Below are 13,532 nucleotides of genomic sequence, written 5' to 3'. Positions count from 1 at the left end.
GAGAACTTGCCTGCGTAAATATACCTCACGTGTTCGTAGAATTAATTCCTAAGAGCGGCCGAGGACTCTTCGTCCTTACCGTGTATAGTAAACCCACGCTGCAGCACAGATTCGGGGACCTACTGCGGGGCGCGCGTGCGGCTTCCGGCGGCGAGCCTCTACTTGTTGTGGGCGACTTTAACGCGCCCCGCGGAGCCTGGGGCTACACCCGAGAAACACCCAAGGGCAAACACCTTTGGGAAGACTCGCAAGACCAAAGGCTTGCACTGATCGCGAATCCCGCCGATCCTACACGCAGAGGGAACAGCGTGAGTGCCGATACGTTACCAGACCTTGCGTTTGTTTCAAATGTAACAACAGCGCACTGGCAAAATACCCAGGAAGATTTGGGGAGGGACCATGCGCTGATCGAGATCACGATAGGCACGGGCCCGAGCGGTCGTGGTACTAACCGTGAGGGCAAAGGTCGTCAGCTCAAACTCGTGAAGTGGGACACGTTCCGCAAGAAGCGAAAAGAAGCGGGGTGAGGCGACGAGCCGATTACGGACATAGACGAGTGGAGTGAGACGCTCAGAAGGGACGTAGGCGCAGCAACGAGCGACGTTCCGCCCGAGGCGAACCTCGAAATAATTGACAGCAGGCTCCTACGCATGTGGGAAGCAAAGCGAGCCCTCCTAAAGAGATGGAAATGCCAAAGACATAATAAGGCGTTGCACAAACGAATAGCACAGTTAGACAGAGGCATTGAAGAACACGCGCTTCAGGTATGCAGGGCACAATGGGAAGACACGTGCAACGGCCTCGAGAGGCAGATGACCGGGGCGAGCGCTTGGCGCCTTTTTAGACACCTATTAGATCCGGAGGAGACTCGGGCCGCTCAAGGCCATTAGACTCGTAGACTCGTAAGAGATTATAAAGGCGATAGCTTCCTCGACGCAATACGTGACCGTTACTTTAAGAAGGCCGAAAGCATCCAGCACGCCGAGTACCACGGCGTCACAAACGAGAAACTGGACGCGGAATTTATCGAATCGGAAATTCGGTTAGTCTTGTTCGAACTCAACACTCGATTGGCGCCCGGCCCGGACCGGGTTATCAACAAGACTCTCCGAAACCTAGACGACGAGTCAATCTCCCGACTCGCGGCCTACGTCAATGAGTGCTGGCGAGAGGGTTCCCTTCCCAAAGCGTGGAAACGGGCCCGCGTTATCATGATTCCTAAACCTGGCAAGCAAGTTACGCTCGATAATCTAAGACCGATTTCGCTTACGTCTTGCGTCGGGAAAGTCATGGAACACGCAGTTCTCACCCGCGTGACCGACTTTCTCGAAGATCATGACGCGTTCCCGCACACCATGCTAGGATTGCGCCGCAACCGCTCAGCACAGGACGTATTGCTTCAGCTTAAACACCAGATCGTTGACGACACTACCAGCTCCACTAAAGCAATTCTAGGCTTAGATATTAAAAAGGCGTTTGACAATGTTAAGCACGAATCGATCTTAAAAACAATTAGAACATTAGGACTAGGCCAAAGAATGTATAATTACGTTAGAGATTTCCTCACGGGTAGGCGCGCATGCGTCGTCGTCGGCGACGAGGAATCACCGGAATTTGAGACGGGTCCGTGCGGCACGCCGCAAGGGTCCGTCATGTCACCATTACTATTTAATTTAGTTCTACTCGGTCTACCCGAGAAATTAACAGAAATAGAAGGATTACATCACAGTCTCTACGCGGATGACATCACCCTCTGGGTTCCCGGAGGAGGATGTGACGGTCACGTCGAGCGAACGCGACAGGCAGGAGTAGATGCGGTTCAGAATTACTTGCGTGGAACGGGCCTCGAGTGCTCGGCAACCAAGTCCGAACTCTTACTCTGCAAACCCACAAGGAGAGGTCGTAAAACCCTGCGCGAAGAGGAACGGGAATATTCCAAAATACGCATTACATTGGCAGATGGTACTCCCATACCGCACGTAGAGAAAATTAGAATCCTAGGGTTACACCTGCAGGCAAACGGCCATAACGGAGAGACGGTGCGAATACTTCGTCGTTCGGTAGATGACACGATCCGACTCTTGCGTCGCATCACGAATAGACGCAATGGTATGCGTGAAGAGTGCGCGATCCGTCTCGTGCAGGCGTACGCGATAAGCCGCATAACGTATGTTGCCCCCTACCTGAGGTGGATCGGGAATGCATGATCCGAAAGGCTTTCAAGAGGGCGGTCGGCGTTCCACTCAACGCGAGCACCGACAAGTTTCAAGAGCTCGGAGTTCACAACTCCCTCAACGAGTTAATCGAGGCGCACGACATTGCGCAATACGAACGATTATTAAGGTCAAAGGCAGGTCGATGCATCCTCGAGTCGCTCAGCATCGCGTACCACACTCAGCATGGAGAAAAGACGGCGGTTCCCGCCTCTGTTCGCGACCGCCTGATCATCCCGCCGCTTCCCAAAAACATGCACCCGACGCACCACGCCGGGAGGCGCAACAAACGAGCAAGCGACCTTCAGAAGAAGTTTGGTAACAGCAACGAGGCGGTGTACGTAGACGCGGCGCGATATAGAGGAGGGAGAAGCGCGCACGCGATAGCGGTTGTAGACCGCTCCGGTAGGTGCCTCGCGAGCGCCACGGTGACCACGGGACACACGGAGGCGGCCGAAGAAGCCGCGATAGCCCTAGCACTCGTCGCGGTGCCGAACGCTGCGATCGTGATCAGCGACTCGCAAGCGGCAATCCGCGGCTTCGCGCGTGGTCGTGTCTCGCGGGAAGCGGCCCGCATACTCCAAATTTCTGACGACGGCGACTCGCCCTCGCAACCCCAAAATGCTACGGCCTTCCTCCTCTGGACCCCGGCACACACCGATGTTCCGCTCGCGGGAAACGAGGCGGCCCACGCCACGGTTCGAGGTCTCACACGCCGAGCCGCCGCTGATTATGTGGCCGCCTCCGCCCCCGAGAGCGGGGCATCGGATCTACCGGATCGGGACACTACAACAGAAACACAGCAACAAGAAACACACTGGGCGTGGGGCGATCGCCTAACCACGTTCAGAGACCTCACCCAACACTACAGACTTGAAAGACGCACATTCCCGCCACCGCACGATGAATTGAACAGGAACAAGGCCGTAACATTACGCTTGCTCCAGACACACACCTACCCTAGCCCCGCTATCTTACACCACTGCTATCCGAGTTTGTATCCAACAGACGCGTGTAAAACATGCGTACACAGAGCAACGCTGCGACACATGCTCTGGGAGTGTGCCGGCAACAACGGTAATCAAAGCAGCTCCGTTGGCGACGCGTCCAGAATCGCGGCTTTTGCAAGAGTAGGAGAAGGCTCGAGCTCCGTTCTTCCCGACGCCGCCCCGGATGCGGGAGCCGCCGGGGACCTTCTCCGTAGGCGTCGCCACCGCTGGGAGGCGGCTATCAGAAGTTCAGAGCTGGCAGACCAGCTCTGGGCCGTCCTGCAAGCCAAAGATGCCGCTCGAGTCCAAGAACTTCGAGCCGTCACCTGAGGCCACCACATCAAGAACTGCCGGACTATTCTTTACTAAAGTTTCTTCTTGTTCTTCTTCTTGGTTTGGCTCAGCTTAAGCGCATTCGAATATTTGTTAACTCTGCCTAACTTTAGCAGGGACACCCTATATATATATATATATATATATATATATATATATATATCTATATATAGAAACGAGAAGAGAGGGGGTTAACCGAGGGTCCAGATTTTGATTAGTCCTATCATGAGAAGACAACAAAAGCTGACACCAAGGAAAACATAGGGGAAATTACTTGTGTTTAATAAATGAAATAAAGAAACTATATACGATATATATATATATATATATATATATATATATATATATATATATATATATATATATGTGTGTGTGTGTGTGTGTGTGTGGGTGTGTGTGTGTGTTAGGAAGTCACACTGCCCCCGGCAGTAAAATGAAGAAAAAGAGTACGACGTATGTTGAATTAGCAGAGCATATTTCACTGATGTTTCGGCTGGTGGATCAGCCTTTGTCAAAGTCACGGAAATGATCAAATCATAGGTTATTGTGCTAGCATTACTTTTTACTTGACGCGCTTCCTGGGGGTTATCTATCTATGTATGATTGTTTGATTGTATCTAAGCGTTTTCCGCCTACCCATTATCACTGGGCCGCTGTGCTGAATACAGAGCTGGAAACCAACCGTCGGATTAACTTGAGTGACTTAGTAGGTCGTTGTTATCAAGTATTATGTATGCGTGTAGCGTGAGTAAATCTATTGTAACATCTCTTAGGGTACTAATCTCTCTGCGAGCAAGCAAGCGCCGCAATTTATTTTAATTAGACTTCTAAAGCTCACTCTATTAGCACCAAAGTATTACTTTGAGGAAAGCTGGTCCACCACCCGAAACATGAGTGAAATATACCGTGATAATTCAACGTACGTCATACTCTATTTCTTAATTATATATATATATATATATATATATATATATATATATATATATATATATATATATATATATATATATATATATTGTTACGCGTAGCTGGAGCCCCATACTATATACAATTTATTTGCAGGGAAGTAACGGAAGGCCAAAATGGCGATGCTATATGAAGCGGGCCCACGTCGTCCTCTTTCTCCTCAGTGCAGCCTCACTGTGGCGGCTGTTCCGTAGCATCACCCCCGGCGGTAGACGCACCGTCCCGGTGCTTAATCTACACATCCGCGGTGAAAGGTGTCTGGGATCGCTTTAGTCTCGCCACGTGAACGATGTCACTTGCAGCCGACGAAGACGCTGACAGGTCGGCGGGGATGACTTCATGCGTGACATCGGTCAGTTGTCGCACCACACGGTATGGGCCAGTGTAGCGCGACAGCAGCTTTTGTAAAAGGCCCACACGTCGAATGGGGGACCAGAGAAGCACCAGAGAACCCGGAGTAAAGTGCACGTCGCGATGGTGGCAATCATAGAGGCGTCTCTGATGCTCCTGTGAAGCCTCGAGACGGGTGCGGGCGAGCTGGCGCGCGTGGTCGGCGTGTGCGATGGCGTCGCGGGCGTATTCAGTGGCGGAACGTGTGGCCGAGGGCAGCAAAGTGTCCAAGGGCAGCACGGGTTCTCGGCCATATAGGAGATAGAATGGTGAACAGCCGGCGGTGTCGTGACGCGATGAATTATACGCGAACGTCACATATGGTAAGTGAAGATCCCAGTCGTGGTGGTCGGTCACAACGTACTTTGAAAGCATGTTGGTGATGGTCCGGTTGAGGCGCTCCGTGAGGCCGTTGGTCTGTGGGTGGTAGGACGTGCTGAACTTGTGCTTTGTCGAGCAGGAGCGGAGGATGTCCTCGATGACTGCCGACAGAAAGCTGCGGCCACGGTCAGTGAGTTATTGGCACGGAGCACCATGCACTAAAATGATGTCATAGAGCAGAAAGTCAGCAACGTCAATAGCACAACTTGTCGGAAGGGCTCTGGTGATTGCGTACCGCGTCGCATAATCAGTAGTGACGGCGACCCATTTATTTCCGGAGCCTGAGAGAGGAAAGGGTCCAAGACGGTCAAGACCAACACGGAAAAATTGTTCCGGTGGGATGTCGATCGGCTGGAGACATCCAGCTGGAGGTGTGGAGGGCTTCTTCCGGCGCTGACAGGCCTCACAAGCGGCAACGTAGCGCCGCACGGAGCGGGCGAGACCCATCCAGAAGAATCGACGGCGTACACGGTCGTATGTGCGCGAGACGCCCAAGTGTCCAGCCAATGGAGCGTCGTGAAGTTGTTGGAGGACAGTCGAACGCAGGTGTGATGGAATTACGAGCAGAAGGTCAAGGCCGTGTGGATCGAGATTGCGGCGGTATAATGTCCCCTCCTTAAGGAGAAACATCCGGAGAGAGGCGTCGCCAGGCGTTGACTCCAGATAGTCGATGAGGGCGCGTAATAAAGGATCGCGGCGTTGCTCGTTGCCGATTTCAAGCAACTGCGAGACAGAGAAAACGCAAGCGATGGCGTCCGCATCAGCAGGTTCGTCGACGGGGTAGCGGGACAAACAATCGGCATCCTGGTGCAAGCGTCCCGTCTTATATACCACGGAGAAGGTATATTCTTGTAGGCGTAATGCAAAGCGAGCGAGTTGTCCCGTGGGGTCCTTGAGTGAGGATAGCCAGCAGAGCGCGTGGTGATCAGTGATGACACAGAAGGGGTGTCCGTACAAGTATTGACGAAACTTCGCAACAGCCCACACAAGAGCGAGGCACTCGCGCTCTGTGATTGAATAATTGCGCTCGGCGGGTGATAGAAGTCGGCTGGCATAGGCTATAACGCGGTCATGTCCACGCTGGCGTTGTGCTAACACTGCTCCTATGCCGTGACCACTGGCATCAGTTCGAACTTCCGTTGAGGCAGACGGGTCAAAGTGGGCCAGAATTGGAGGCGTGGTAAGGAGAGTAGTGAGCTGCGAAAAAGATGCGGCATGGTCAGGTCCCCAAGAAAATGGGGCATCTATCTTCAAGAGGTCGGTAAGGGGACGTGGGATAGTCGCACAATCCTTCCCAAATCGTCGGAAATATGAGCACAGCCCTATGAAACTACGACCGTCCTTGGTAGGCTTCGGAACAGGAAAGTTCGTAACGGCTCGAATTTTGTCCGGATCAGGTCGCACGCGTCTGGCGTCCACGAGGTGTCCAAGGACGGTGATTTGGCGGCGAGCGAAGTGACATTTTGACGAGTTCAACTCGAGACCGGCGCGGCGAAACACGTCAAGAATCGCTGAAAGACGGTCTAGATGCGTGTCAAATGTGGGCGAATAAACGATGACGTCGTCCAGATAGCACCACTTGAACCCCTGAAGCAAAGAGTCCATCATTCTTTCGAAGGTGGCGGGCGCGTTACAGAGACCGAAAGGAATCACCTTCAACTGATAAAGGCCGTCAGGGGTAATAAATGCAGTCTTCTCTCGGTCCACGTCGTCGACGGATATCTGCCCGTAGCCGGACCCTAAGTCGATAGAAGAAAAATAGGTGGCACCGTACAAGCAGTCTAAGCGTCATCAATACATGGCAAAGGGTACACGTCCTTTTTTGTGATTTTGTTCAGGTGGCGATAATCTAAACAAAAGCGCCACGTTCCATCTTTCTTTTCGACAAGTACGACGGGAGATGCCCAAGGACTGGAGGAAGGCTCGAAATGTCCTTTGCATGCATCTTTTTGACTTCCTGTAGGATAACAGCTCGTTCAGACGCAGAAACACGATATGGACGTCGGTGAATAGGGTTCGCATTGCCAGTGTTTATGCGATGGGTCACGACGGACGTTTGACCTAAAGGTCGATTGTCAGTCAAAAATGTCGCGATAACCTTCAAGAACGCGGCAAAGGGATTCAGCTTGAACAGGTGTAAGGTCAGAGGAAACCATCTTCTCAATGTCGACGTCAGTACCGTGCGATGACGTTACCGTATGGGTTGAGCTGTGACGATCTTCCACTGTGAATGGCTCGATCTCATCATCCTGCAAAGCGCTAATTATAGCCAATGAAATCCCCTGAGGCAGAACATGCGCGGTTAGCGCGAAATTGACAAGCGGAAGGCAGGTGCGGTTGCCAGTAATTGTCAGCACAGTGTGCGGCACGGTAACACCGTGTGTAAGTATAACTGCCGGAATTGGCGCGACCACGTAATTACCGTCAGGTGCAGCTGGTGAAGACAACAAGTCGACGTGTGTCACAGATTGAGGCGGTAGGCGAATAAAATCCATGCAGCTCAAACGGCTTGGAGGCGGGTCCACAGGGTCGGCAAGAAGAGGCAAGACAAGGCGCAGTGATCCGGCCGAACAGTCAATGAGGGCCGAATGCTGGGCAAGGAAATCCATACCGAGAATGAGGTCGTGAGAGCAATGCTCGATGACGGTGAAGAGAATGACGGTTTGTCTCTCAGCAATGGTGAGTCGCGCAGAGCACATGCCAACAATAGCGACAGTCCCTCCGTCGGCGACTTGTACAATTTGGTTCGGGGTGGGCGTCAGAACCTTCTTGAGCCGACGGCGAAGAGCAGCACTCATAATGGACACATGCGCCCCAGTGTCAATCAACGCACACGCAGGAACATTGTCGACGAGAACGTCTAAAAGATTCTTGTTCGTGGGTAAGGTGAAGCGAAGATTTCGTGCCAATGTCGTCTTTGCAGCTTCACCTCCAGAAGCTGCACTGTCTAGTTTTCCGGTCGGGGGTGCGGCGAGTAGGTTGGAGAAGGAGCACGGCGTGACAAGGGTGAACGAGATTGACGACGGGAGGGAGAAGGCGAGCGGGAGTAGCGGGGTAGTGTCAGAGGTGTCGCAGGGTCAGATGATGGAGCGGGCATAGAAGGGGCGAAGGAAAAGGACGCGCTAGAGGGGCGAGGGTGGTAATCAGGAGAATAGCGCATCGGAGAAGTCCAGCGGCTACGGCAGTGGCAAGCGACATGTCCAATGCGTCGGCAAATAAAGCAGATTGGCCTGTCGTCCACTGTTCGCCATTCGGTGGGGTTGCGCTGTCCGTAAGGGCAGAAGAAGAGCGCGGTGGGTACGCGTGGGAAGAAAGAGCTTCCGAGCGTATGGAACGAATGGATTGCAGGCAGATGTTGGACAACTCTTGACGGACGACGGCCTGGATCAAGGAGATTGTTACCGGTGAATGATCAAGTGACGGGAATGAAGGGGCCGCCAGTTGTGCCGCTTCGACCTCACGACGAATGATGCGGGTCAAGTTGTCACATCGCGACGGCTGGTGGAAGAGGTCGTCACAGGATGATGTAGCACCTGTGTTGGGAAGTCGCGTGATGTGCTGGGATACCCGGCGGCTTTTAGCATGCTCAAGACGGCGGCACTCCTTGAGGATCGCATCGATGCTGGTGACGTTCGTGAACACCAGTAAATTGAAGGCATCGTCAGCAATGCCTTTGACAACGTGATTAACCTTATCGTCCTCAGACATGGTCGGGTCAGCCTTGGCACAAAGGGCCAAGACGTCGAGAATGTACGACACGAAGGACTCGGTCGACGTCTGTACACGTGTGGCAAGGGCTTTCTTCGCATTGACTTGGCGACCGAACGGATTGCCAAAAAGTTCGCGAAGCTTCTCTTTGAAGAGATCCCAGCTCGAGATCTCTTCGTGAGCCTGGAACCATGCAAGTCAAGGTAGAAAAGAACGTTCCCAAGCATAATAGTCGGATCCCAGCTGTGACTGGTACTGACACGTTCGTATAAGCGAAGCCAGTCGTCAACATCAGGGCCACCGACTCCGTTGAAAACACCAGGATCTCGAGGGGGGAAACGACGACGTAGGTCGGGGCTGCAGGCGGAGACGGTTGCGTAGATGAAGTGCCGCCAGCAGGAGCCGAAGTTGCACTGTCGCCGTTGCGACCGCTGCGAAACTCCATGACGGGTACGGGGAACGTCAACCTCCACCAAATTAATGTTACGTGTAGCTGGAGCCCAATACTATATCCAATTTAATTACAGGGAAGTAACGGAAGGCCAAAATGGCGACGCTATATCAAGCGGGCCCACGTCGTCCTCTTTCTCCTCAGTGCAGCCTCACTGTGGCGGCTGTTCCGTAGCAATATATATACATATATATATATATATACATATGTATATATATATATATATATACATATATATATATATATACATATATCTATATATATAAATATATATATATATATATATATATATATATATATATATATATATATATATATATATATATATATATATATATATGCTCTTCAACCGCTCGCGCCATAGTACTTATGCATTTGATTAATCACAAATATCGTGTACCGAACGAACCATTGCTCACGCCGTGCAGATGTCAACTGGAGTTGAGTCAGCATAGGTTTTTGTCGTAGTGCACTATACAGACGAGAACACGCGTCTTCTCGCTATAGCAGTAGCGTATATGTGCTAGACAAAATCGTGATCATGCGCCTCCGAGAACAACATTCTTGGGTATCAAAGTGACATTATAATCGTTAATTTGTGCAATATAAGGCTATGAAATATGAAGTTACCCAACAATCAAATGCTCGCGTTAGGAACGGGATGATGCTTAGTTTTTTTATTTTAGGAGCCAGTACCAGCATAAAAATCGGTACAGCCAACGCTAAGCTTTCCATACATTGGTGAATAACACTAAGTCGTCTCGCCTTACAATACTTGGCGATTCTTATGATTTCTGCGCATAACACACTATAGAGAATGTTTTTTTTTTACAATACAGATTTTTTATACAAAGGCTTTAGGCGCAACAAACATGACGTTTATGCAGATGACTTCCTAGGTGAGGCGGACATACTTTTCGCTAATATCATGAGCTTCGGAAGAGTCATAAAACTGTTTCATAATTAATATGTTTGATTGTATCTTGGAGGAGGCTGTATAAAAGGCGAATTTCAGTGCAGTCACATTTTAAAGCACGCTAATGTACTAAATGTCTCGAAGGCAGCAGCGAATTCGAGATATTTTCGTCGAGTGTCAGCGCTGTGTCCAGACAACATGGAAACCGAGCGCCGCAAGGGCGGAGCAAAGGTGGCGCCGCTTTGATATCAGAAATGCACTGTACCGCTCATCGTCGATGGCGATAAGGCAAGCACCTCACGGGCCTTGTAACGGCTTCTGCAAACAGTGCATTCATCCAAGTGCACGTTCCAACTCAATACAGTAGCCCCTTGCATTTGTAATAAAGGGCGCCAACGCATTTTTCTTCATTCATGAATAAAAAATGAAAAATGCGAAACCGAACCGTTTCGCGCCCATGACAGGCAGAGAGAGAGAAAGAGAGAGAGAGAGGCAAAAAAAAGCGAGGAGGCGCTCGTACTTCTCGGAGTGCTCAGGCTGTCGTCACCCTGAGCGTTTGCGCATGCGCAATAGCAGCGCCGGCGGCGCACCGTCTGAACGAATTTTATTTCTAAAAAAATGCGCCAGATCAGCGTTGCCAGGTTTGGTTATATATAGCCAAATTGGGCTACAGAAAAAAATTTTTGGCGTCGACTTGGGCGAGTTGGCTACGGGGTTATATTTGGGCTACTGAAAATCTGCGACTTGGCTTTGTTTGGGCTATGAGTGGCACCTTAATCCACGCTCCAGAGGAGACTCTCATAGAGTAGAAACAAATCGTGAAGGCTATGTTTTAGCTGGCTGAGCCAGCAGCGCGGCAGTGCGTGTCTGCGAAATGACCCCCCCCCCCCCCTTTCCTCAGTGCATCGTTCTTTGAGCCGATGATTTTATCCTTGACGCACTTAAATTTATACCGCGCTTCACCGTGCTAACATTTACTCCAGCAATGTCTTCTCATCTTTGTTTCATGCCGACACCCAATCACCGGGCATCGGGATGAACCTGGGAGTGGAGAGTGTTTCACAGTACACTGTACTAATTAACGTGGTTATGCTGAGAAACGGAGAGCAATATAGTTGGGCGATCGTGGCGCCGACATGAAAGAAGGGAGGCACAGGTAGATGACACGCTCCAGTGTGCAGGGCGAAGGCATCTGTTTGAGGTATCGCGCTGGGCACAGTTTTCGACCTACTCCGCGTTTCTCACGGTAAGCTCTTTACAGCCATTTTCCTTTGCATGCGAAATGAACTTTAACGCGACAGGCGTTAAGGGCCCCATGTCGCAGAAAATCCGGCGTCGACGCCGTTGTCCGAGTGAGAAAATTGATCCCTAACCACGTAGGCCCTTCGGCTGGCGCATATGCATTACTGAAATAATCGATTTTTTCAAAGTAAAACGCGTCAGAATATTCGTAAAGTACGACTTACACTCAACCTACAGACATGGTAACGTCGAATTGTAATTTGATTATACGAGAAAACATGTTTGTTACGCGAAACCTCGAACACGTGCCCCACCTCGAACACGTACCCCTTTTCCAGCTGCCGTTCGACGTCTTATAGGGGGGCGATGGTTTGGGCTAGTTGGTTTTCCATGAGACTGAGTGGTGCAGCTCGAAGCAGGACAGGGGACACAGGAAAAAAAACGAGGACAAGCGGTTACTGCCAAACAGGAGCGGCGCCCCCCGCTCAGTTCCATGCAGCACCATCCGGATGGCACTCGCCTCCGCAGCAGCGGCGGCGCCTGCCGTGCGAGTGGAAAAAAAAAGAACCAGAAAGCTCGCCTTCGTGCATATTGTTCGCCTCCAGCGTTCGCAGGCAAACATTATGGTTGCGTACGCTGCATTTGCCGGGAAGCGTGAGAAGCAGTCAGGGATCTTTGAGTGCTATCACATTCCACTCTTAAATCTTAATATTAAAGAGCTGAGAAGCAATTTTCATGGTACCTATTTTTTATGCAAGGGAAAATTTACCAGTCAGAGTGTGTAATCAAGAAGTGGTAACGCGGAAAACGCCATGGAACATTTTTTATCAGAATTTTTTTATATGCAGTGAAGATGTAGTCTTTCACTGGCAACGTGCTCAAAGCCATGCTCAAAGCGGTGGTAGGTGAGCGCGATAATGATTATACGCCGGCATTATGGGAGGCAGACGACAGTGCGGCCGTAATTGCGACAAAGTATTTTGTCTAGCAATTTGACGTTCCTGCTATTCATGTTTGCCGAAGTGTTAAGTACTTCTGCGGTGATTGTTACGTGTTTTCATTGTTTCCGGCCCAAGTGTCTTGGTATTTAAACGTCAAAGCAAAACCAATCGGATTGAAAACGAAACGACGATTTTACGCGTGATACGCAGTTCAGCGTGTGGCCGTAGCCCTACGTGCGCTTTTGAGTTCCGAAGCATAGAATAAAGCGCAAGTGTCTAATATTATAGCAACTGCAATTTTAAGCAATAATTATGTTGTACTTAAAAGCAGCCGACTTACAGTAGTCTCATAGACTACATCGGAAGTACCAATGTTTTATTGTCAGGCCCCGCCACTTGCTGGCCTTTGAGATTTTCTTTGCCAGTTTAAAATTATAATCCCTACTTCAGTCTCGAACAGCGTGCCTGTTTCTATCACCATAAATCATGATCAGTTCATTTCCATCAACGTCTCACAACACTTTCTTCCCAGTTGTCCTCCAAGCCTCCTCCAAGTTTTTTGTTTGAGTTTCCACCGACATTCAATCCTATAGGTTCTCCCTCAGCAGCGATACGCTAGGAGTTGAGTTTTCGGGGCCAAGAGAAAAGTGTTCTGTGTGCAAGCACCATGTAGCTGTTGTAGATGTCAAGGGTCGACCGTCACGGCCATAGAGTTTCTCATTATAACACCTAGAGGGTAATCTGGCGCCACCGTCTATGGGAGTTTCTTAAGGGGGCACCGTGCCGTTATGGGAGTGACAGTATATGTGTCTGCGAGGCTCGTGTTGGCTGGTGTTGTAAGAGGCTTCGTCTAAAACGTGGATATGGCTGCGCAAATAACGCGTTCTCAAAGTAAAATCTTCATAAAATCTTTCCATTCACGCATATTACATCTTTACTCACCCACAATGCATGACCAAGGGAAGAAAAGCAAGGACAGACGAACAACTGTTTCAAAGCTAG

Source organism: Dermacentor andersoni, chromosome 3, assembly GCF_023375885.2.
Source record: "Dermacentor andersoni chromosome 3, qqDerAnde1_hic_scaffold, whole genome shotgun sequence".
Classification (NCBI taxonomy): Eukaryota; Metazoa; Arthropoda; class Arachnida; order Ixodida; family Ixodidae; genus Dermacentor; species Dermacentor andersoni.
The sequence above is the reverse complement of the archived record's forward strand: the minus strand, read 5'-3'. Positions refer to the sequence as shown.